The sequence below is a fragment of the Accipiter gentilis genome, chromosome Z, assembly GCF_929443795.1.
Source record: "Accipiter gentilis chromosome Z, bAccGen1.1, whole genome shotgun sequence".
Classification (NCBI taxonomy): domain Eukaryota; kingdom Metazoa; phylum Chordata; class Aves; order Accipitriformes; family Accipitridae; genus Astur; species Astur gentilis.
Window position 1 is genome coordinate 74,562,220 of NC_064919.1, and position 25,329 is coordinate 74,587,548.

Here is a 25,329-nt window from a genome sequence, read left to right on the forward strand (position 1 = left end):
AGGAGTGGAAAAAGCCCATGGAATATCTCTTAAAGGACAGGGGATAGTAATTAATAAGAATGTATAAATCTGTACGTTGGGTATAAAACTGGTTTAAGTATGTAGTTTCAGTTGTAAGTGTTAGTAAGAAGGGATTTCAGTAATGAGAATATAATGGCATCGTTAGAAGATATCTGTATTAAATTATGTGGGACCTGAGCATGACACAAATGGTATGGAATAAGGGGTGGGTCTGGGGGAGTGATAAGAGTGGCTTTGGTGGGCACCTGGCATCCAGCCAGGGTCAACCCACCACAGAAGGCTCCAGGTAGACCTTACAGCAGCCTCCACTACCTAAAGGGGGCCTAGAAGAAAGCCCAAAAGGGACTTTTTACAAGTGTGTGTAGTGATAGGACAAGGGGTAATGGCTTCAAACTGGAATAGGACAGATTTAGATTAGACATAAATGAAGAAATTCTTCACTATGAGGGTGGTGAGACACTGGGACAGGTTGCCCAGAGAAGTTGTGGATGCCCCATCCCTGGAAATGTTCAAGGCCGGGTTGAATGGGGCTTTGCGCAGCCTGGTTTGGTGGAAAGTGTCCCTGCCCATGGCAGGGGGGTTGGGACTAGATAGTCTTTAAAGTCCTTTCCAACCCAAACCATTCCATGATTCTACATGAATGTCTAGCAGGAAATGCTGACTTTTATTGCTACCTTGCAATTACAAAGGGTGAAAATTCATTACAATGCAGTTTCCTGAAAAGAAGGAACAGGTGTCCAGCAGCATTAGGATCTTTTTCTGTTAAAGCCATTTCCTTCTTTCAAGCCCAGGAAACTTCCTTTTTGTTATATCAAATAAAATGAAAAATTAAAGAGCACTTATAAACAGTGTTCTGCACTTAAAAATAGCATCTCAAACATTTAATTTGGATGCCTTGGCACAAAGAACTCTTTAAAATGAGCTTGTATCAAGTCCTTCATACAAAAGTAAGACATTTAAGCACCAAGTAAAAGCCTATTCTTTCAGGTAGCATAACCTGACACAAAAATTTGCAGAAAAGCAAATTATATTTACAAAGTGTTGTGATGATCAACAAGTGTACATTATTTCAGCAAAACAGAAAAGTATTAAATCTCAGAATTACCAATTTTCATGGAAAACACCCAAAGCATCAGTGGGGCTACATAAGTAACAATACTGTTCTACAGGAAGGTTTATTTCCTGCTCCTTCATTTCAGAACTAATGCAAAACAGAGTCTGTTTAAAGAGCCTTACTATTAGGCAGCTCAGTTGTCTTCTTAAAACATGGGGATTAAATTTAAGTGAATGGAACACAAATCTTGCACCTAGTTCCAAAATAAGATACTACTGGCTCTTTCTCATTACAAAAGTGATACAAGATCAAGTCCTACTGATAAGGTAGCAAAACCTAAACCAAAGAATTGGTAAGTTTTAAAAAGTTAACCTGTATAAAATACACATCATTTTTGCAAGCACAATTACATTGATAGCTATTAGACATGAAATACCTTAGTATGGTAGTTATATTCACCAGTTCTGCAAAATAAAGCAGCTAAAACTTCTGTCAGGAAGAATCCAGTTATTCAGGGAGTTTATTACTGCTACTTTTCCATCTTTTTAAGCAATAAATATCCTCTTTATGAGATTCTCCTTTCATGTAAAAAATCCTGACACTACTGAAAGCTACTAAATTCTTTTTGTCCTGCAGAAGCAAATGTAGTAGAATTAAACTGTAAAAACCTAACTTTGCTTGGCAGCAGTCATGGTATTAAGCATAGCTGAGAAATTCAAACATAAAGGGAAAACCCCAAGCTACGTCAGAAGTTCATACATTTACTTCCCATCTGCACTACATTTTCCACAAGTAACTTTTATTCCAACAATTTAAGTACATCTGTAATGGTGCTCTTTTTGGTGAGCACAGCCCTTTTGCTTGCTCAGGCATACACACAGCAGCTGATATTAGCTACAGTTCATTTTATTGAAAGAAAATAGCAGAGATATGTAGAAGAAGAAGAGCAAGTAAAAGGGTTTGTTAGGTCAGCTCTGTCAAATGGAGAACACTTTAGGTTGCAACACATCTTTGTTAACAAAATAGTTGTGACAGGTATGAGAGAGGAAGTACCAGCTTGGCTTTTTCAACTTTTTCTTGAATATTCGTCTCATTTATGTTAGCTGGTAGTAGTGCTGCTCTTTTCTAAAAGCAGTTGTGTACTGACATTTACTGGTATTTTAAAGACTTTTCTTCTTTAACTAGGTTGGATCTTAAGTAGGCTAAAAACCTACTTAATTCAGGAGTCTCTTCTAATTTTTAATCTTCCATTCCTGTCCTTGAACTCTCTCAGATGATTCATAACCTTTAAAAAACAAAACTTGGAAGAAATAAACATGAGGCAGCAGCTGATTTTGCACAAGTCTTCCAGTCACACAATTTTTGCCTCTTTTTTTGACTTGGAAAAACAATTAAAATCCCTCCAAGCTTCTTTAAGACATGCTAAGAAAACAGACGCACAAGTATAACATTTCTTTAGAGATTCACAAAAATGCCAATGTAAAATTCCATATAAACAGATTTAGCGTGTTGCATTTCAAAAGTGCCTCACTGACGTTTTATATTGCAATTAATATTGACCTGTGATATGTTATTCCCTTTGTCCTAATACTCATCTTGTTGCTTGTTTTTTCCACTTAAGCTTCATGCACATTTAAGAGACACTGTATAGCACTGCAGGTGGTCAAGGTGCTTTTCTTCTGGATTGGTGTATTATTTCCCCTCATCCCTTCACCACAACAATGATGCAATTGCTCTATGCAAGGCTCTATGACAGCCCTCCATAACACACCCACTTTCCTCCCCTCACATCAAACCCACTCCTACACCTCTTAGCTGCTAGATGGAAGAGACACAGCACATGCTGCAGCCTCTTCCTCAATGGGGAGATGAGCATCTCCTCTAACCAACAACCAATTTTCACAAACTCAACTGTCTTGAGACTTCCACCCCTGTAAAAGATAACTGAAATTAGCTGATGCTTTCCAGAATTATTAGACTGAAGGACTTACAGATAAACAAGTGCCATAAAATGATTAAATAAATGAGTGTTTTTACCAACTATGTGCAGAAACATGTAAAGAGCTTTGGCTGTACTGTCCTACTGTACACATTTGCACAATTACTTGCAATGCAATTATTTTTGTAATTTTATAGCATTCACTACCCAAAATTTTTTCCTTTTGATTCATTTTACAAGAGGTAGTTTATATTGCTTATGCACCATACAGGTAAGATATACTCTCTCTAAAGGAAAGTATGTTAACATATAAAAGGCAAAACCACCCAAAATAATCGATGAAATTTAACATTTTAATTAAGATTACTAACATCTCGCAAAAACACATTGCTTGGAAAGACTGAACATGAGAGCAAAAGTAACTTTAAAAAAAAATGCAGTGTCAGTGCCTAATAAATAATGCTGTAAGAGACTTCCAACATATGAAAATTTTCATCTCGTGATAACTGATTTTAGTGTTTGTATTCTAAAATTGTGGATTACATAAACTTTATGGCATATGCCATCCAACCTAGCAATCCTAAAATTGTAGAGCTCCATGATTTCGTGACTATGAAAATATGGTTAGTGTCAGGAGTCCCTGACACTTTCCTTTACAGCATATTTTTTTAAAAAATTATCTTCCTATCCTATTTAATTAATGTTCCTATTAACATTATAAACAAAGAGACTATCAACAAGGATGTAAAAGAGTATCACTAGTCAGCCAAGATATTCCTTTTTCCCAGTTGCACACAGTCCAGTCACTAAAGGCTTTTCTTCGTACGAACATCACAGTCAGCTAAACTTTTGGAACACAACAAACTCAAAGACATAGCATAGGAAATAAATGGAGACTACAGCTGGAAAAATCACACATATTCGAAGTTATTAATAAGCTCTGAAGCATACAACACACAACATCTAGAGGTATTATGTTGGGATTACTGTTAATCAACTAAGCGCAAATGATGACCAGCTCACCATGAGCAATTGGGGCTAGATGGTAACTATCAGGTATCTCTCAACAGCTAGGAAAAATACTATGTTGGGGTATGGTCTTTGTAGGTCTGGGGACGGATTCATACAATTACCTAGAAAAGTGCCTGATGACATCCTGAACTTCTGCTGCTGTCGCTGGTTCTCCTTTGGCTGCAGCCCAAACATAATAGAAGTTTCTTAAGCTCAAAAACTGTGCTGAAAGGAGGGACGCAGTTCCAAGAAAAGCATTTCTCTAAAGCACTGTCTATTTTTACCTTACTGATCATCTTCCATATCCTACCCTTGATAGACTGCAGATGTTACAAATCTAAACCCAAGCTACCTAGGAATTGCAGCAATTGGTTTGGAAAGCTGCTCACAGGCTTAGTCAAGCTCACAGCTTCAAACAAGCATAAACCATCCAACTTTTCAAACTTTCCAAAATTACCAATGTCACAGCATAAACAAACATTCCATCAATAACAATCAGGTGGAATCTCAAAATTATGATGGCCATGCAAAACAAAGCTTGGGCATTTTTAATGTTTGACCTGTCCATGTTAAACGTTCTCAGCTCACCTCCACTGGGTACTGCAGCAATACAAAGAAACACAAAACAGCTGTCAACAGTGAAAGCATACTTGTAGGAGTAATAATTTGGAGTAAAACAAAAGGTAAGTATTTGTGAGGATAGGACTGCCACAACCGAGTCAGTATAAAACAAGTACAATGAAGAACACTACTCTGAAGAAAATCTTATGCATAGAAATTCCCTAAAAAATGCATCCGATTTTTGTTTTTTTCTTTCTTTAACAGACTTAACTACGTCAAACCAGTTTGGAAATGTTCTTCATACTTAAATAGAGTTCACTCAATACAACTTAATTTTACAGTAAAATAAAACCACCTGAATTCAAGCTACTAATTCTGAAAGAGAATATAAACTCAAATGTTTAATGCAGCTCAACTAAACCACTTTAAATCCATTCCTTCTGTTAATTTACATTAAAAGCCTTAAGTGTCTGTTAATTTACATTAAAAGCCTTAAGTGTCATGTATTCAAAGCCTGAATAATCCCTTTATTTCTAATTATTTGGACAAAGTCAGTCACACATCTTGAAATAGTTCAGCTGAACACAAACAACAAACCTGTGAACTAGTTTCAAGATTGTTTTTTTCCAAGAAATAGGGAAAAGTCTAAGTTTCACATTGTAAATTTCTATAGTAGCTTCTGATACAAACTTATTGATCAGAATAAAAGTTAGCAGAACAAATAAAAGAAAACACAAGATTCACTCAGTCTAGAGGGAGAACAATGTCAAAGCCAACGGATAGCACTGGAGACCAAGTAAAAATACTGTAGGTCATACAGAGATTACTGTGGGCAATCAATAGTAATTTTATTTTCACTTTAAAGAGCAAAGCAGGATCATAATCCATGACACAAAAAGCTGAGAAACTTTCCCTGAGAAACTAAGGAACTGCTCTAAAAATTCCACTTCATTTGCAAACTATTCTGAAAAACACAGAACAAGGCCCTTCTGTAATGACTACCTCCTCCTTCCACAGCAATTTGAGAAGGCACAAGGCTAAAGGAGACAAAGAAGGCCGAAGAACTTACAGAACAGTCTATGAAACTAATGTGATTACCAACCAAACAAGTTATCCTTTGCTGCCCTTTTTCTGACATCCAAGATTTACTTTTTTAAATTTCATGTCTTTGTATACTAGTCTGGTTTTTTTCTGCTCCTTTAGGTCTGTGTTTCTCCAGCTGTCTTTCACAATTCCCAAGGATGAGGCTGTCACAGAGTTAGAAGGCTAGAGCTCAGTTCCTCAGACAGGTGGGCATACATACATGCATGCTGATGTATAGAGACCAGGGAAGAAGATGGAAGAATGAGTTTAGATACATGCAATCAGTAACTACAAACGGGATTCCCATCCTCTTACAGAACAGGGCTTCTGCTGACTTAGAGGAAGGACAGCACAAAGACAAATGAGTAAAAAGGAAGACAGTTACACTTCCCAAAACTTATGAACACAGCTTTTATCACAACACATAGACCTTACGGTTTCCTGATGTGCCTTCCTCCTGCCTCAACTGCTTATCTTTTCCTCAAGTCCATGATTTATATATTAATCCTATTCCCCCATAAAACATGGTCTGCCCATGCAGGTATTTCTGCAGAGCTTTCCTTTTCCGTATGCAACACAAAGAATGGCAGGAAACAAGTCACTTTAAATTTGACAGGACTAAAAATTATCATCAAGCTAACACTGCAACTACCCTACATTGCATTGAACAATGCCCTTTAGTACGAATGAGGCAGATAGTCCATGACAACAAATACCAAAGACATTGCATATACTCATTTTCTCTTCTCTCTTCCCCCCATCCCCCCATCCTCTCCTTTGAGGGAGAAGGAAGGAATAGAGGACTACTACTGTGCTCATGCATCCATGATTTTGCATATCTCACTATTTTTCTCCCCAAAAATCACAGAATGTTTGAGGTGGGAAGTGACCTCTGGAGGTTATCTTGTCCAACCTCCTGCTCAAGCAGGGACACCAAGACCAGGCTGCCCAGAAACTGGGGGGAGGGAGGAGACAAAAAAAAAAAAAAAAAAATTAAAAATCAAGGTACTCAAACTGTCTACATATTTTATTTTCTTTAGCAGTAAACTTTATTATGCCTGAGATATAACTACCTGACTTGCTCTACAACAAAATAAATCCAAAGACAATTCAACCATTAGACAACATGTTTTGTTAAACCTAGGAAGAACGTACTTTCCAAAATCTGAGGCTCCGGATTCAAAAATAAAACTGTAAACAACCATTGAGCAACATTATTTAAAAAAACAATTAATATTTTCAACAATTGCAGAATACTCCATTTTTTTCAACTCCTCTGAAACTAGGCATTTTCTCCATTTTTGTCTTAAAGAAAAGTCGTGAAACTTTTACATTACAAAGGCCCCAAGGAAAGCTGCATCTAACATTTCTAATCTTGACATTGACAGTAGCAAAGCAAAAACTTTCCCTGAAGTTCACCAGATTAACCTCTTTAGACCAAATAAGTTATAATTAACACATAACCACACACCAAGAGTACATACAGCTAAAAAAGTCATCACAAGGTAAAGGACCATCAGTAATCCAGAAACTGCACTAAATTCTGCAAAGAATTGAGTCCACACCAAGTTTGCTTGCTTCCCAAAGCTATTCCATGCTGTAGTTTCTACTTTTTGCTTTTAATCCTATTCGTGTATTACTCTGATGGAAGGCAGAAACTAAGTTATTTGCATGAAGAGAGTTGATATGTACACTGAATAATCATATTTAAAGAAAAAAGAAATTCCTTTTACTGTAAGTAAGAATAATAACAAAAAAGCCCTAAACCCAACACAAACCATCTGAGGCTTTTTAAATGCACCTTGCAAAAAGAAATGGGCATCAACATGTCCAATTGGAATGGTCTTTTTAAAACAAAATTAGAAATATCCATAATGACAGAGATATTTTTTCCTATGTGGTTAGTGGATGCAACAAAGTCTTCACTTTCTATTCACAGATTCATGAAACTGGAAAAGATTCAGCTTCCAGATTTAAGTGCCAGTACTCGACGTGAGCCACAAGCTTCCTATTCTTGCTTTGACAAATAGGAAGACCTTTGGTTAAATAAGCTCTCTGCAACCAGATCAAGTGGATGAACTGGAAACACTGGATCCAAGGAACCTAACTTTTCTACTTCTCAATTAGACTGTAGCTATAGTTTAGTACAACCACTACAGTTATTCAAGCAGGATGAAAAATAGGTATGCCCAATCCCCAAAGAATACATCTCCAACCACCAAAGCCATGCCCTTTCTAATTGGAGGGAAAAAAAAGTAGTAAAATAGTTGTCCTGAATTGCCAGTCTGGATTACAATTGTTTAGATATAAACCTTCTATTCTGTTTTAACTTTCACTTAATACACCTGCAGAGTTTACTGATGATAACCTACCCTGAATAGTACATGATGCACTACAAAGCTCAGCCGTAAACTTGACATTACCATTACAAGATGTTATCAATCACTATCTAATCAAAGTTAACTACTTCATCTGCTACTTCCATTGTACTTGCCTCCCATTTCTCTTCTTTTGGAGAATATGCAACACAGTTTGCCAATATGAAATTATAATAAAAAGGGTTAAGATTTTGCCCGCAACTCAGCTGCAATCGGTAAGAGAAATTAAGAGCTCCAATAAGATTGAACCATTTCCAATAAGGTGCACTGCTGGACAAAGATGAGAATCTACCTGTTCTAAGATTTCTCCTTTTCCAGTAACCCTTCTTTTAGATGACTAAATAAAATGACTTTGATCTGCTGAAGTACCATTATTAACACTCACCATACAGATTCCCAAGCAAAAGGTTTGTTTCCCAAGCCTTGAAGGAACAAAACGTTTTGGCCAATTGCTCAATTTTTCCAAAGTAACTTTTACTGCATGTGATAAGCCTGGAACTTTTTTGCTGGTTTCAAAGCAATGGTCACAGCCTTTGCAACTGTTGTAGTAATGTATATGGCTGTTTGTAATGACCATCTGACTTCCCTTTACTGAATTCCCTCAATTCCATTCAGTCTTCCAGCAGGACTTTGCAAGTGAGTACTTTCTCCCAAGGGAAAATTATTGTTATCTGCAACACAAAACTTCACAGTACATCATCCAAAGCTTGAATGATGCTGAAAATCGCCTTCTAGGTAAAAAAAACCAAAACCAAAACAACAAACACAGCAACACTCACCTCCACCACTCCCACCCCCACCCCCCCAAAACCCAAAACCCCAATATTTTAAAATACCGGTTCTTAGAAATGCCTTTACTAGTTCCTCTTGGAAAAATATAAGTCCTTCAGAATCACTCCTCACCACAAATTTTAAAAGTAGATGGAAAAAAGGACCAGAATTGTCATAGCTCTTGAGCCGGTTCCAAGTTCTAATTTCAGATGTTAATTTTGGTATCTAGCCTTCACAAACCATGCAAAGCCTCTAATAGAAGTGCTACTTCAATGTCCAGGATATTATGTGAGACAGGCAGTCTTGGAAAGCTGTAAGCAGTCAATCACTCCCCTAAAATTTCCATTATGTTTGTCTACCTCTTTTGAAGTAAATTTAGTAAGACAGACCTCAGTGCTTATTAACACATAATGGGCAAAAAGGTTTTCTAATATTAAAGGAAAGCTGAATTCCACTGCATATCATAAAAGAATAAATTCTGGCTTGAAATGGATTTGAGATAATGATTTGAGGAAACTGGAAAGGTTCACACTACCAGTCTCTAAAGTGACAATTCCCTCTGTAGTCATTTAGGGCACAGTTCTACTTTGAAAAGCATTTAGGAGACCTAGATAATCTTTTTTTCCCAAATCAGGAATGCCTATGCTTACTATGTCACTAAGCACAAAAATTACAGAGTATAGCCACTTACAAAGCATAATTTTTATCAACTGTTAAGCTCCAATGAAATATAACAAAACCCAAGATAAGTTTCAAAAGTTCAATAGTAATGGTTTTTTCAGCATTGTTCATGAGAAACTTAGCAACTTTCCTCAGTTTTCATGAGTTATCAGTATCATCTTTCACAGCTATTTCTTTTTAGAATAAGTCTTCTGTTACAGTGAAATCAGGCATAAATCTAAATCCAGTTTCTTGCCATCATATTTATTCCTTAGAATGAAGTATCAATGCAGACTGCATACATAAGGACTATATAGGACATGGCCTTTAAGCTTAAAGCACTGTTTTTCCTCTGTGGCAGAAAGCTAATTTCCACTAACAAACCTAAGAACTTTAAAGCTGCCCCCAGTAACTTACTGAATACTTAATGGCTTTCCAAGGAGAAATAAGAGGAGTGAAAAAGATATTTTTAATTAGTAAAATTAGCACATGTGAAAGGACGTATTTTTTAAAAATCACCACATCCCATAAAGCCTCCTATATATACTAATGCAAGAGCCTTGAAAGTAAAAAAGTGATAAAGTATCTAGGCAATAAATTGCCACTTCTGAAATATATGTGGGACAAGAAGCAGATTTTGCACTTCCTGGCAGTAATATATATGTGAAAGATAAGTTACTGAAGTCAGGAAGTAATGTTATAAAAGAATTTTGTAATAGATAGCTGGCACTTACCAGCTGTGATGATTTGCACAACATGAGTATGTTTTTCTGTCTTAAGGGAATTATGTATGAAAAATCATAGAATCCTAAGCTGTTTAAGGTTGAAAAGGACCTCTGGAGGCCATCTAGTCCAACACCCCTGCTTGGAGCAAGGTGAGATACAGCAGGCTGCTCAGAGCTGTGTCCTGTCAGGTTTTGAGTAACTCCAAGGACAGAGACTCCACAACCCCCCATGTTCCAATGTTTGATCACCCTTAAGTCAAACGGGGTCTCCCCCAAATAGATTTTCTTGTATTTCAGCTTGTGCCCATTGTCTCTTGTCCCACTACTGGACACCACTGAGGTGAGTCTGGCCCCATCACCTATTTTAGCAACAGATTGATAACATCCCCCTGAACCTTCTTTGGCTCAGACTGAACAGTCCTAGCTCTCAGATTCTCCTCAAATACCAGATGCTCCAATCCCTTAACTATCTTCACAGCCCTTCACAAGACACGCTTCAGTCTGTCCATGTCTTTCTAGTGCTGGGGAGCCCAGAACTGAACCCAGCACTCCAGATGTTCCTCACCACTGATGATAGAGAAGAAGGATCACCTGGCAACACTCTTCTTAGTAAAGCACAGGATGCTGTTTGCCCTTATTTGCCACAGGGAACATCACTGGCTCACGTTCCACTCTATCCACCAGGACCCCCAGACCCTTTTCTGCCAATCTGCTTCTCAAGCTGGTTGGCCCTCAGCCTGTCCTGTTGCATGGGGTTATTCACTTGCAGGCCCAGAACTCAGCATCTCCCTTTGTTGAGTTGATTGATGTTTTTGTCTGCTCAGTTCTCCAGCATGTTGAGGTCCCTCTGAATAGCAGCACACTGTTTTGGTGCATCAACCACTCCTCCCCATTTTGTCTGCAAACTGGCTGAGAATGTGTACCCTGATCCAGGTCAATGAAGATGCTAAACGGTACTAGCCCCAGTGTCAACCCATGGAGTTTACCACTGATGACTGACTTCCAGCTGCACTTTATGCCACTGTTCACAGTGCTTCGAGCCCAGCAGTTCAGCCAGTTTTTCATCCATCTCACTGTCTGTTTATCTAGTCTGTACTTCACTGGTTTATCTACCAAGGATGTTATGGGACACAGTGTTGAAAGCCTTACTAAAGTAAAAAATGAACATGCCCTCAGCCACACTGCTAGTCATGTCATCATAGGATGTATTTGGGCTTATTAAGCATGATCTCCCCTCCATAAATCTACGCTAACTGCTCCTGATCATCTTCCTATCCTTCATGCATTTGGAAGTAGTTTGCAGGATTGGTTGCTCCATCACATTCCCAGGGATCAAGATAATGCTGACTGGCCTTTAATTTTCCACATTCCTCCCTCTTGCCCTCCTTGAAGACAGGGGTACATTTGCTTTCTTTCAGTCCTCTGGTGCTTCCCCTGATCACCATGACCTTTCAAAAATTATTAAGAGTGGTCTCACAATGATATTGGTCAGCTGCCTTAGCACCGATGGATGCATCTCACCAGGTTCCATGGACCTGGGCACATCCAGTTTGTTTACATGTTTCCTAGCATGATGCTCCTCTACCAAGGGTAAGTCTTCATTGCTTCAGACTTTCCAACTGGCCTCAGTCACTGGGACTCCTGCAGGCCAGTCTTACCAGTTAAGACCAAGGCGAAGAAAACACTGAGTACTTCAGCCTTTTTCTTGTCCATTGTCACTGGATCCCTATTCCCATTCTGCAGCAGGTCCTCATTTTCCCTAGTCTTCCTTTCGCTGCTGATGTACCCGTAGAAACCCTTCTTGTTGCCCATCACACTTTCACAGCACACAGGTCCAGATGGGGTGTGGCTTCTCTAACCCCAGCCCTGCATGCTCTGACAGACCTACATGCTCTGGGGTCACCTGATCCTGCTTACAGTTCTATACTTCCTTTTTACATTTGAGTTTTGTCAGGAGCTTCGTGGTCCTCCCTGCAGATCTCCTGCTACCTTTGCTTGACGTCCTGCATGTCAGGATGAAAGATTTTTGTCCTGGGAGAACGTGATCCTCCAGAGTTGTATTGCAAGAGATTCTTCCAAGCAGACCCCTGAACAGGCCAAATCCTGCTCTTCATAAGTCCATGATTATAACCCTGCTACTTGACTTGCTCCCTCCTCTCAGAATCCTGAACTCCACCATCTCATACTGCCACAGTCAAGGCTGCCCTAGCCTGTATGTCCAACCTGTTCCTCCTTGTTATCACGGTTTAACCCCAGCCAGCAACTAAGCACCATGCAGCCACTTGCTCACTCCCCCACACCCAGTGGGATGAGGGAATGAATCGGGGAAAAAAAGGTAAAACTTGTGGGTTGAGATAAAAACAGTTTAGTAGAACAGAAAAGAAACTAATAATAACAGCAATAATAAAATGACAATAATAATAATAAAAAGATTGGTATATACAAAACAAGTGATGCATAATGCAATTGCTCACCACCTGCTGACCGGTGCTCAGTTAGTTCCCAAGTATCAATCCCCCCCAGTCCCACTCCACCCAGTTTATATACTAGGCATGATGTCATATGGTATGGAATATCCTTGGGCTAGTTTGGGTCCAGTGTCCTGGCTGTGTCCCCTCCCAACTTCTTGTGCTCCTCCAGCCTTCTTGCTGGCTGGGCATGAGAAGCTGAAAAATCATTGACTTTAGACTAAACACTACTTAGGAACAACTGAAAACCTCAGTATGTTATCAACATTCTTCTCATACTAAATCCAAAACATAGCACTATACCAGCTACTAGAAAGAAAATTAACTCTATCCCAGCCAAAACCAGTATACTTGCTTGTAAGGATGAGGTCCAGCACAGCATCTCCCTTGTCAGCCAGTCAGTCACTGGTTTCAGGAAGTCATTAACAATAAACTTTCCTTACCTCCTGAATTACCTGTGCCCTACTGTGGTGTCCCTCCAGCAGATACCATGGTGGTTAAAGTCCCCTGGGAGGACCAGGACCTGCAAATGTGAGTCTTATTCCAGTCGTCTAAAGAAGGCCTCAGGTGGTACTTCTTCCTGACTTTTAAATCCAAGAATGTTGTAAACATGAAAAGTACTACTACAGATGGTGCTTTTGAGTATATGACTTACAACAGATTTCAAATTGTATCTAGAATGACCTGTAAGAGACTTTGTAATAGAAACTGGAACTGGTGATGAAGGAGAGGTAGGCAGTTAATTTAAATCCTCTATTCTACGAAAACGTAAAACATCTAAATACACTTAGCCCTTAGAAAACAGCAGCACTGCTAAGTCATATACAGAAATATGGGAAACCAAAAACATCTCCAGGTGCAGAAGAACTATCAGATGACAGATGGCTATCTGAATTTCACACCATCACTAGAGTCTTGACAAGAACTGTAAGACCTACTTCTTAGCACATTTTATTGTCAAATACAGGAGTCTATCCAAAACACAGGAGCTCCTTCAAGCAGTGTCATTAATGACAAGGATTTGGTAGCATCTGTCTGACAGTTTTGAAAGGACTGAAGATCAAAGAACAAACCGAAAAATGCAAATTATCAAAAACGGTCTCTCAAGGGATGCATAGTGGTCAAAAGTGCATAGCTCTTTCATGACGCACTGAATGACCTTGTGATTTTCATACCATCAAGCCCTACTTTCAGTATCCAAAAAACTAGTTTCAATGCCCATTACAACATAAAACTTATAAACATGCAACTGTGATACTCAGAAACAGAACTCTACAACTCCTGAAGATTCCAAGTTATGGCATTTTAACTGCAAGAATTATGTAAGCATGAGAAGTATGACTACAGGTGGGTTTTGTTAATAAGTAAGTTATGTACAACTGATTTCAAATGGCTTCTAGAACAACTTGTAAGATACTTTGTATTAGAAACTGGTGACCAGGCAAACAGAAGCAAATAAATTAAAACCAATTAGGGCACAAAAACACTGAAGAAAGAACAAGGAGGGGCTGGTGGAGAATATGAAACTCAAGGGCAGCCTTTGCTGCAGTGATCATGAAATGGTGGAGTCCAAGATCCTCAAGGCAGTGAAGAGGGTGCACAGCAAGCTCGCTACCTGGACTTCAGGAGAGCAGACTTTGGCCTCTTCAGAGATTTGTGTGGTAGAGTAACACAGGATAAAGCCCTGGACAGAAGAGGGGCCCAAGAAAGCTAGTTAATACTCAAGGGTCACCTCCTCCTCCAAGCTCAGCAGTGATGCATCCCAACAAAGAGGAAGTCAGGCAAAAATGTCAGGAGGTCTGCGTGGATGAACAAAGAACTCCTGGACAAACACAAAAAGGAAGCCTGCAGAGGGTGGAAGCAAGGACAGGTATAGCCTAGCAGGAATACAGAAAAATTGTCCGAGCAGCCAGGGATCAGGTTAGGAAAGCTAAAGCCCTGATAGAATTCAATCTGGCCAGGGACTTCAAGGGCAGTAAGAAAAACTTCTACAGGTATGTCGGTGATAAAAGGAAGACTAGGGAAATGTGGGGCCTCTCCAGAAGGAAACGGGAGACCTAGTTACCCAGGACATGGAAAAGGCCGAGGTACTCAGCAACTTTTTTGCCTCAGTCTTCACCAGCAAATGCTCCAGCCACACTGCCTAAGTCACAGAAGGCAAAGGCAGGGACTGGGAGAATGAAGAACTGGTTTGAGGCCATCTAAGCAACCTGAAGGTGCATAAGTCCATGGCGCCAGGTGAGATGCATCCATGGCTAAGCCACTATCCATATTTGAGAAGTTGTAGCAGTCTGGGGAAGTTCCCGGGAAAAGGGGAAACATAACCCTCATTTTTAAAAAGAGAAAAAAAGAAGACCCGGGGAACTACAGCCCAGTCAGTCTCACCTCTGTGCCTGACAAAATCATAGAGGAGATCCTCCTGGAAACCATGCTAAGGCACATGGAAAATAAGGAGGTGGTTGGTGACAGCCAACATGGCTTAACTAAGGGCAAATCATCCCTAACAAATTTGGTGACCTTCTATGATGGGGTTACAGCATTGGTGGATCAGGAAAAGCAATTGATGTCATCTACCTCGATTTCTGCAAAGCATTTGACACTGTCCCACATGACATCCTTGTCTCTAAGTTGGAGAGGCATTGATTTAACGGACGCACCACTCAGTGGATAAGGAATTGGCTGGATGGTCACACTCAAAGAGCTGTGGTCAATGGCTCTCTGTCCGAGTGAAGAGACCAGTGATGTGTGGCGTTCCTCAGGGGTCGGTATTAGGACTGGCACTGTTTTAACATCTTTGTTGGCAACATGGACAGTGGGATTGAGTGCACCCTCAGCAAGTCTGCCGACAACACCAAGCTGTGTGGTGCGGTCAACAGGCTGGAGGGAAGGGATGCCATCCAGAGGGACCTTGACAGGCTTGAGAGGTGGGCCCTGCAAACATCATGAAGTTCAACAAAGCCAAGTGCAAGGTCCTGCACCTGGGTCGGAGCAATCCCAAGCACAAATACAAGCTGGGCAATGAATGGATTGAGAGCAGCCCTGCAGAGAAGGACCTGGGGTGTCGGTTGATGAGAAGTTCAATGCGATCAGGCAACGTGCGCTTACAGCCCACAAAGCCAACTGTATTTTGGGCTGCACCAAAAGAAGCACGACCAACAGGTCGAGGGAGGTGATTCTGCCCCTCTGTTCCACTCTGCTGAGACCCCACCTGCAGTACTGCATCCAGCTCGGGGGTCCTCAGCACAGGAAAGACAGGGACCTGTTGGAGAGGGTCCAAAGGAGGGCCACAAAAATGATGACAGGGATGGAATATCCCTCCTCTGAAGAAAGGCTGAGAGATTTGAAGTTCTTCAGCCTGGAGAAGAGAAGGCACCTAAAGGGGGCCTACAAGAAAGCCCAAGAGGACTTTTTACAAGTGTATTGTATTGGGTTTCCATGGCAAGTTTTTGGTAGCGGGAGGGGGCACAGGGGTGGCTTCTGTGAGAAGCTGCTAGAAGCTTCCCCTATGTCCCATGGAGCCAATGCCAGCCAGCTCCAAGACAGACCCGCCGCTGGCCAAGGCCAAGCCCGTCAGCAATGGTGGTATCGCCTCTGTGATAACAGATTTAAGAAGGGAAAAATAGTTGCTGCAGCACAGAAACTGCAGCTGGCAAGGGGAATGAGAACATGGAAGAGAAACAACCCTGCAGTCACCAAGGTCAGTGGAGGAGGAGGAAGAGGTGCTCCAGGCACTGGAGCAGAGACTCCCCTGCAGTCCAGTGCTGGAGATCAATACAAAATAATAACAAAGACAAAAATCAGAAGGACTTTAAGTTATTTCTATAAACTAATGACTAGGTGGTTAAAGTGAGGGAGAAATGGCCTATCCTTCATTCCTAAAACCTGACAAAGTTTCCCTCTTTCACAGTCCACTGCTGAAGAGTGCAGAACTTCCCAGCCTGTGTTTAACTAGTACAAATAAATACGAATTAGGGAAGATGGATACATCATTACAAAGTGTTCAAAAAAAGAAAAGGAGCAGGCAGTCAGAAAGTAATCGGTTTTCCCCTGATTACTGCTTCAGTCTGCATTTAAGCTTTTAGCTATAAAAAAAGCACAATTGTCTAGTTCAACATCTTATGTGAAGAGCACATTTTTTTATATAATCAGTATTAAATCACTGACAGAAATTACCCATCAGCAAAAGCCGCACCTTTGCTAGAACCAACAAGAAAAAACCACAAACATACAAATTCATAACAAATGTGCCTGCAAAAGTTTCTAGTGCATAGTCCATCTCCGTAAACCACATGACACATTAATATTTGTCTCCTTATCTGAAATACTGCTTTCCATTAGGAAATCTAATTTTACAAAGCAAAGAAAGAAAAAGGCCAAAATAAACAAAATTATAACCACGAGGAGAAATTTAATATATACATAAAGGGTGTCTGCAGAGATAACCACAGGTTAAAAGTGAAATGCAGCTAGGAATTGCAACATGCTTATTCCATAACAGGATGATCAATTAGAAGGGTTAAAAGCTAACAGTGCTGCTTTAATTCATTATTAAGCTAGAAAAGCCAATGTTACACATTACTGAAGTAAAGGAGCCAAGAATGAAAAGGTCATATATTTGCATTTATATCTGCAATTTTTTAGTGTTCTTTCACATACTTTAATTTTAAAAATTGTCAGATCATAAATTCATGATTGAATGACTGTTAGGGTATGGCAATGTACTACAACAGATTTTTAAAACTTGAAGGATAAATATATACTGAATATTCCACCCCCAAAACAGAAACTTACACACACACACTGAAAATTAGTAATGAAAGTCTCTCTTGAACAATCAGCTGAAATATGAACAGTTTTTGCTTTCAGCTGACCCATGGCACATATATGAATTAGAAAATGGCAATGCAGACTTACTGGTCCACAGAACAGTTTTGGTATAGCTACTGGAACTACTAACCACCAAACACAGGACCTTTCATAGCTGTCTAACACCTAACAGCAGCAAAGAAGTAGCAAAGACAGTGCCCTTACATAGAAAGAGCTGGAAAATAAGTTTAAAAAAATGCAATAAAACCCTACAATAATACCCTGTCATTCATCACCTCTCTATCCACTGTTTTATATTTGCATCCCCAATTGTTTAATATCTTGCTGTACTAATCATTCCCTGTTTTGCAGACTAAATGGCTAAGTTTGACAGAACATGAGGAATTTTTCCTGTGAAAGTTAATATAATAGGAGGAGGAAGTGGCAGGGAGAAATGTGCAGGAATTTCAGAAACAAACACAGTTTAAATAGAATGGGAGATACGTATGACATGGAGATGCAGGAGCAGGATCAGCAGGACCATCAGATTTCTCAGAGCTGTTTGCTTTTGAGAATGTACCATTGTTCCAGAAGAACTCAGCTGCTTCATCTTTGGAACTGGACACTTGCTATTTCTTTACCCTTAGCATTCTTCTTGCCTCCTTATGAAAAGGTGTATTAACACTGCCATCATCAATGGCATGACATATATGATATATATGACACGATCTGGTAGATAAGTAAGATAAATCACATCAGTAAGAGGTGAAGACTGAAAAAATAGGTAATGGTCAGTCAGTCTGAATTCACAAATCTACGTATCTCTTCTCTCTTACACTAGTTCTTACTGGAAAAAATATTTCACTCTCAGTTACATGACTAATTTTTCCACTTTTCCAAAACATCCTCAACAGATAGCAGGGTATGTCTGCACTGGAGAAAATACAGCATAGTCATCACATAAAAAATAGTCTTTACTTCAATTAATAGTGCATATTACTAGCCTTACGTTCAGGAGTTTAGCAAGAGAAAGAACACAAAGGGGTCGATTTGTTTCCTTTTAAACTTTTGTTGAAATGACAGAAAGGCATTATGATGTCTCCTGCTTAACGCTACAACATGCAAATAATCCTGCAGTTTCTTTAAAGTACACTATATTTTAAAAATGCAAACATTGTATGGCTGTGCTTTCTAGAAAGCGTGACGGCACTTTAAAACTGTGTTTTAAGAGCAGCAGTTCTTGCTAATTCACCATCCATGTTTTTACAAGTTGTCTCCAAGACGCATAAAAGCATGAACATACACTGCATACCTCCAAGCAATTAAAACAAGTTCTTTATCTTTCAAACAAAGTACCTTGCTTTAAAAGTATTATTAATAAAAGCCTCCCCTTTTCCCCATCAAAATAAGGAAGATTTTTGTTGGGGGCTGGGGGTGTGGTTTTTTGGTTTGTTTGGGGTTTTGTTTGGGTTTTTTTTAAATAAGCTCGCTCTAGTGTCTTCCTCCCAAGCCAGTGATTCATGCGGTGTGCTAAGATTTTTTCATTTAAAACTTCACACTGAAGTATCCTTGTTTGAGAAATTTACTACTTACTTTGCAAGAAAAATGTCAGCATCAGTTCCTGCAACCAGAAATTCTGTGTACCTAGTCCCACTGAAATTACACATGGTACATGTATTGCACAAGGTGTTATTTCACACAGGAAAGCAAGAAGAAGGAAGAAAAGGACAGGAAGGACAGACTGATTAGAAGAAGGTAGAGGCGTCAAATCCTACAAGTCTCAGGCTACTTCAGTAACAGAAACTACTACTCCTTGTTCTCCCATCTACTCCTTTCTTACAACTGTCAGACTTTTTCCTGATGAATTCATACCACAGATACCCTATCAACCCTGGCAGGAAGCAGGGGGGGATGGATAATACTCTCTGTATGGTAAATGCTATCAGAATGAAATTATGAGACAAATCAAAATGGTTCATGGAGTCAGTTTTACATGGCTTCTTCTGAGACAGACTTCCATTGTATCATACCTATTGCAGTAGCTAAACTTGATGACCTTGGTGGCCCCCACCAATCCCATGACAGCCTAATTTCTTGGATTTATTATATATTTTTCCTTGACTATCAAACCAAAATACACTGTCATAATACAACTTTAGGTAACTTTAAGAATGTGACTCTGTCCTCAACCTCTGCTGAGGCACCATAAATTTCAAGCATGAAATTTACTTGTGTACTGTATGGTAAGGATTTTCCAAACACCCATGAGGGATAGGGAGAGGATTGTGAATCATGACAGCAATCTGGCAGGACTATGTAATGCAAAAGGCTAAGGGGAACACTGCTGTACCAGGGAATAGGGTATGTTTGGAAAAGCACAGGATGCTGTGGGGCTGTGGTGCACGCTACACGACAGCAGTAATAAACTCAGCATTTCTAAGCTACATGCTAAAAATGCATGAAAATCATATTCATGCTCCCCCCCGCCCAATAGAAGGTTTTCAACATCGCATTTAAATGAACTGAATTACAAAACTGAACAAATATAGCTGGAATAAATTAAATCACCAACATGTATTTGCAGATGTAGATGTTTCAAGTTTTAGATGTTCTCTCCCTTCCAGCACAGGATGATTTCTGATGGAGATGTGAAAGGCTTTACCTGTACAATAACATTCTAGAGCAGCATTTAAACTGGAATATGTGGCCTAATGCACCTGTGTACTATTGGATAGTACAAGCTTATACCACCACCTTGAGGTTTTATTCACACATATTTTCCACAACTGAGAGAGTTTAACTTTGCAGGAAGAGAAATTAAAAACAAAATAAAAGCCTCAGTTCTACCCAGTGACCTGAAAGTGCTATGACTCTTGACACTAAGCAGTTCACCCAGTATCACCTGAACCTAAGTTTACATGCCTAACCTCCAACCGAAGAGTTCGGTATCTCATTTAAATTGCAGAAGTTTTTTTCTGTGGATTTAAGAATTTAAGAAAAAAAAAAACCTGAACTAAAATTAAAAATCTAAACTGTTAGAATAGGTAAAATTTTAAACAGTCAAAACAAATTCACAGCAGAAAAAGAGCGTGAACACCATCTGGAATAAAGAACCTCTCCGCAACTAACTAACTGTTTCTTCGGAAATGCTTGAAAGACAGTTTCAAATACTGGTATGAGGTAAGCTTACACCTCCTAAACCAGCATCTAATAAAGAGCCTCAAATTGCCTTATCTTCACTGCCAAAGAAGACAGGTCTGGGGGCTTCCAGCATTGATTTCAGACATGGAAAAGGGTATAAGGATATAGTGATGGAAGATGTGTATCCACTATGGATGCACATTTTCATTTTAATGACTTTTTTATTTAGCTTCAAAAGTTAATAGGAAGGAAGTAGCATGATTTCAATGTTCTTCTCACAAAGGTGTTGAAACCCTTTGTTAGATAAAACTGCATGAGAATAAACTCTAAGTGTAGGCCACAACAAAACATACATTACCTAAACTATATTCAACTGAAGTTTTTTCTGGACAACAAGTAAAGAGGAAAAACAAAAAGCTCCTTTCCAGAGGCCCCTACCATGTCACCACAAACACACTTGCACAGGTCCATGTAAGCCTACTAACAATGTCTCTACACATGTACGGTATAACACTCTCCAGCAGCTACCTTTCCTTCCTTGTGCCTGTACTGCACACCACAGCTCTTCAAAACCTCAGCATGAGACTGAGTGAAAATATTCACGTATACCTTCCACATTGCTGATTCAGAAAGCTTGCTGACTGCAAAATAAATTTTAAATGAAGTCTTTATACAAAGAGACAAGCAAAAAATTTGCAGTATGTATTATGCAGGAAAGAAAGTGCTCTTTTAAATACAGACCAAGGTGTCTTCAAATGCACCTGGCAAGTTCTCACAATTTCCTTTTTTAAGAACATCACGATTACTGGTCATAATACAGAGGCACCCAGGCTCAGTATTCTCCCTTTGCTCTACACAGGGAAGCAACAATGCAAACTTCATCAAGACAGCAAAGCCACATATAAAAAGAACATACAATGAGCAGAAAACTACAAAGGCTTGCCATAAAGACAAGAGGGGAAGGAATGGATAAAGCAAGAAAGAAATCAAATCCACTATTATCAATTTTAACATCCCTACTTACTCCATCTAGAAGAGGAGCTCTGGCTCAAAGAGAGGAGATAGGTGGCTGGTGAACTACTTTAGTTTCTTAATTGTTTAATAAAATCTAATTGGTAATTTGAAAGGAAAGAGGTAATATTAACCTTTGAAGGATCATTTGGGAAAAAAAAAAGAAAAAACCAAACCACAAAACTCACTAGAATATTTTCCCACAATAGGCTGTAATTTGATGAACACATTGATCACCAACAGTTTAGAAAATAAAATCGCTCACTTTAACAGAAGATTGGTTACACTGGCAAATAACAAAATCAAAGACCAAACACACTGTAGAAAAAGGCAAAGACCTCTGCAACATGCATGAGATCTCAGGCTTTAATACACCAAAGATCAAACAAAACCGGAAAGCACTGTGCAACAAATGCAAAATTCTAACATCAGAAACACTGGTAAAGATAAAGAATCTCACTGAAGCGTCTGACTGATAATACTGACTCAGTTATAATAACATGCCTTTCAAAAAGAAGGATCTCTCAGAACGTATTTAATTTTACAAATTACAATACAAAATTATTTTGTTGCATGCTTCATGTCAGCTGTTATGTAATATATATACAGTTTCTAACTGCAGATAAGTGCAACTTCTCCAGTAATTCTGGTTGGAAATACAAGGCATTTAGAAGCTTCAGGGTAATATTACTACCCTTCTGGACACTAAAACAGAATTAGTAACTATCATGAACAGCCAGGATCTCAGTGTAAGATTTCTTCTGAGATGCTGAACCTTTTATCATAGCTTTTCTGTGTAACTAAAATCTTGTCTTTGAAAACCGCTATGAAATGGATGATAGATCGCTTAATTTTTTATTATCTACTTGAGTTCAATTTCCCACGAAAACACCAACTGATTCAGTATCTCACCTGATAAAGAATGTCTTACAACAGGCAAATTAAGTGTCTCCTCAGGTTTAACACTGATCGACTTATAGTAAGCTTCATTCTACATCTTTCAGGTATCAATTATCTACAGATTAGCAAAACGTTAAATCCTTCCACCTTCTGAAGACATAATCCCCAGGAATCTTGTTTTAATAAATGCCTAACCCAAAAACCACAGCATTGCCTCCTTCTCTAGGTATGGGCAAAGCTATCAGATATATTTTAAATGGGTAAATTCAGATAACCACTTATGACAGCATTAAAAAACAAAGTAAGAAAAGTCTGTATGTATTAAGTAGTCAAGATGAAAACTATGCATGATCCTCTGACACTTCTTTTACACACTTCCTGCTGGTTTCAGTTGGAGTTCTACCTCAAAAAGTTAAACAAACACTGGCTCCTGCAAAACTGAAGCATTTGATAGTTCTGTGGTTGTATAGTTTTCTTTTTTTAGTCTAACTATTCAGTAATCGAAGATTCATTTTTAAATGTTAGCTACAGAGTTTCTGGATGCAAAGAACTACACTGTCAACTACTGGACTGCTGCTTTGTACTACCTAAACAGATACTGAGACACATTACCATTTTCTTTTAGCTATGGACACAACTGAATGTTTTACAAATTATTCTGTATTTTTGACATTGTTCAGCAACACTCTGCAGAATTTATAAGAAACTACAAAAGTGACCAGTAACCAGCACAGACTGATAACTTTATGTTTCTCCTCTTTATCAGATTACTGAGGACTAAACAAAAAAACAGTCGAACTTTTAGATGCTATAATACTAGTTTTCTCATTTGTCCCTCTTAGTTCCTGCAGTTGTTGCAGCAACTTCTAAAGGTCTGTCCTGCATCTCAATCTGTATGGACAGACTTTTGTTTCCATGTAGAATCTCCCTCAAAAAATGACTCAGTTGATCATTACCTTGAGAATGCTCAGTTTAGTTTGTACACAGTTCTTTCTTTTTAAAACATTTTAGTAACTTTAAAACACTTTAGTAACTTTAAGTAAACCAGTAACATAACATTTAAAACCAGTAACTAATCTAACATTTAAAAACAATAATTCAAGTAAACTAGATGTAATCTTCTCACCATCTACATGCAAAAGGTATACCATCATGGACGATGACAGTCTCTATTTTTCATAATTTTAAAAATAAAACTTCCAGTTTGCTTGCTTACTATTTTAAAACCATGTAGCATATGATATATATTTTACACATTATGAAGTTTACACTAACGTTAGCTCACACAGTTCTAGCTGCTTGATCATAAGTCAAAACCAAGGACACTAATGCAGCTCAAGATTTTAGAAGCTGCAAGGAACTTCTGGTGGAAAAAAATAAACACTAAACTTGCATACTTTGACCATAAAATTGGAAGTCACCAACAATAAATATCCTCACTGGGTATCCCAGACAGATTAAAAACTAGTGACAATTATACATACGACTAGAACTATTTAGAATATCAGTAAAACATACACCCTACACAAATTAATGTGATCCAGAAATGTATTTTTTCAATAAAATGGTAAAATTGTTGCAATTTTAATATTCTAAGATAACTAATGGAAGATTTCAAGAATACAGTGCAGCATTATCACGCTGGATTGGAAACACAATGGTGCACTTCCAATTCTACCTTATATGACAGCTAAATCACATTTAAACCATGGATGACATAGATGATAATGATAGTGATGATTATTTACCAGTGACTCTTGAAGATTTTGGATGTGAGGGGAGCCACTGCTGGAAGAATCCACAGTTTTCTAAGTCATCTACCCCTCCTCGAAGTCAGCTATTGCACTTCTCCATTGCACAGTCAACACATCTCTCAATCTTCACCTTACAAACGCTGTACAATTCATTCTTGCTCAAGCTGCATGCTGTAAAGTATTTTCAACATTATGAGAACCTGAAGCACTCGATTTCTGCAACAAACACTACGCACACAGTAGGAGAGAAAGGCAACTCAAGGTAGTTTACCTTATAAACTACCCTTTGCTACCAATGCAAACTGATAGTAGTCACTTCCACAGGTATAAAGGAGAATGGAATTTTTACCATCCTAACACTCACTTAAGAATTTAATGCAAAAGAACCAACCAACCAAAAAAAACCTTACCAAGTTGACCAGAACTCTCTATGTAAAAAAGTCACCAGAATAATGGAAATTAATGTGTTCATAACTTCGGTCAGAAATGTTTCTCCATTATAAACTCAATTTTATCACAGACTAGAAAGGATTTTTTAGGTTTTAGAAAGAAAGCATGTGAGAATTTAAAAACTGTATTTCAGCTCTGCAAAACCGCTTTCAGGTTGGGCAGGGCAGAGAATTAGTTAATTCTTTTGGCTTTTAAAGTGTACCTTCTGGTAACAAAGTAGCCTAGATTGCAAGGTTTGCCCCCTCAAAGAGGTGTCTGGGTATTGCCAGAACAGTTTAAAAAAAACCTAACGTTTAAACCCATAATCTGAGAATTCTTGCACACTTCACAGAATTTTGCCAGGGATGGAAAGAAGTAAGGCATTATCAGAAGCTCTAGATATGACCCATAAACACTTTCTCTCTTTCTCTCTCTGTCTCTGTATAGAGAGGTATAAAGAGTAAAACAACCTGTTCCACTCGCAGCAGAACTAAGAACTTGTTTCATGCAGCTTTGTATCCGACATTCATACTAACTTCTTGGTGCCTCAAATTTTCTTCGAAACAGAGTAGTACACCTACCCAAGGCTCTATGCACTCCTGCCATAAGATACACAG

At 38.8% G+C, this 25,329-nt stretch overlaps 1 protein-coding gene across 6 annotated transcripts in view; it reads right to left on the reverse strand.

Moving 5' to 3' along the window:
* NIPBL (NIPBL cohesin loading factor) overlaps positions 1-25,329 on the reverse strand; it is a 177,816-nt gene that overhangs the window by 124,832 nt on the left and 27,655 nt on the right. Inside the window, exon 1 of one of the 6 annotated variants that reach the window (XM_049794611.1) lies at positions 4,148-4,166. The exons of the other annotated variants lie outside the window; for them this stretch is intronic. The gene's annotated coding sequence lies outside the window, so the exon portion shown is untranslated. Of the gene's footprint in view, positions 1-4,147; positions 4,167-25,329 lie in introns of those variants that run through there. 6 annotated transcript variants of the gene reach the window in all.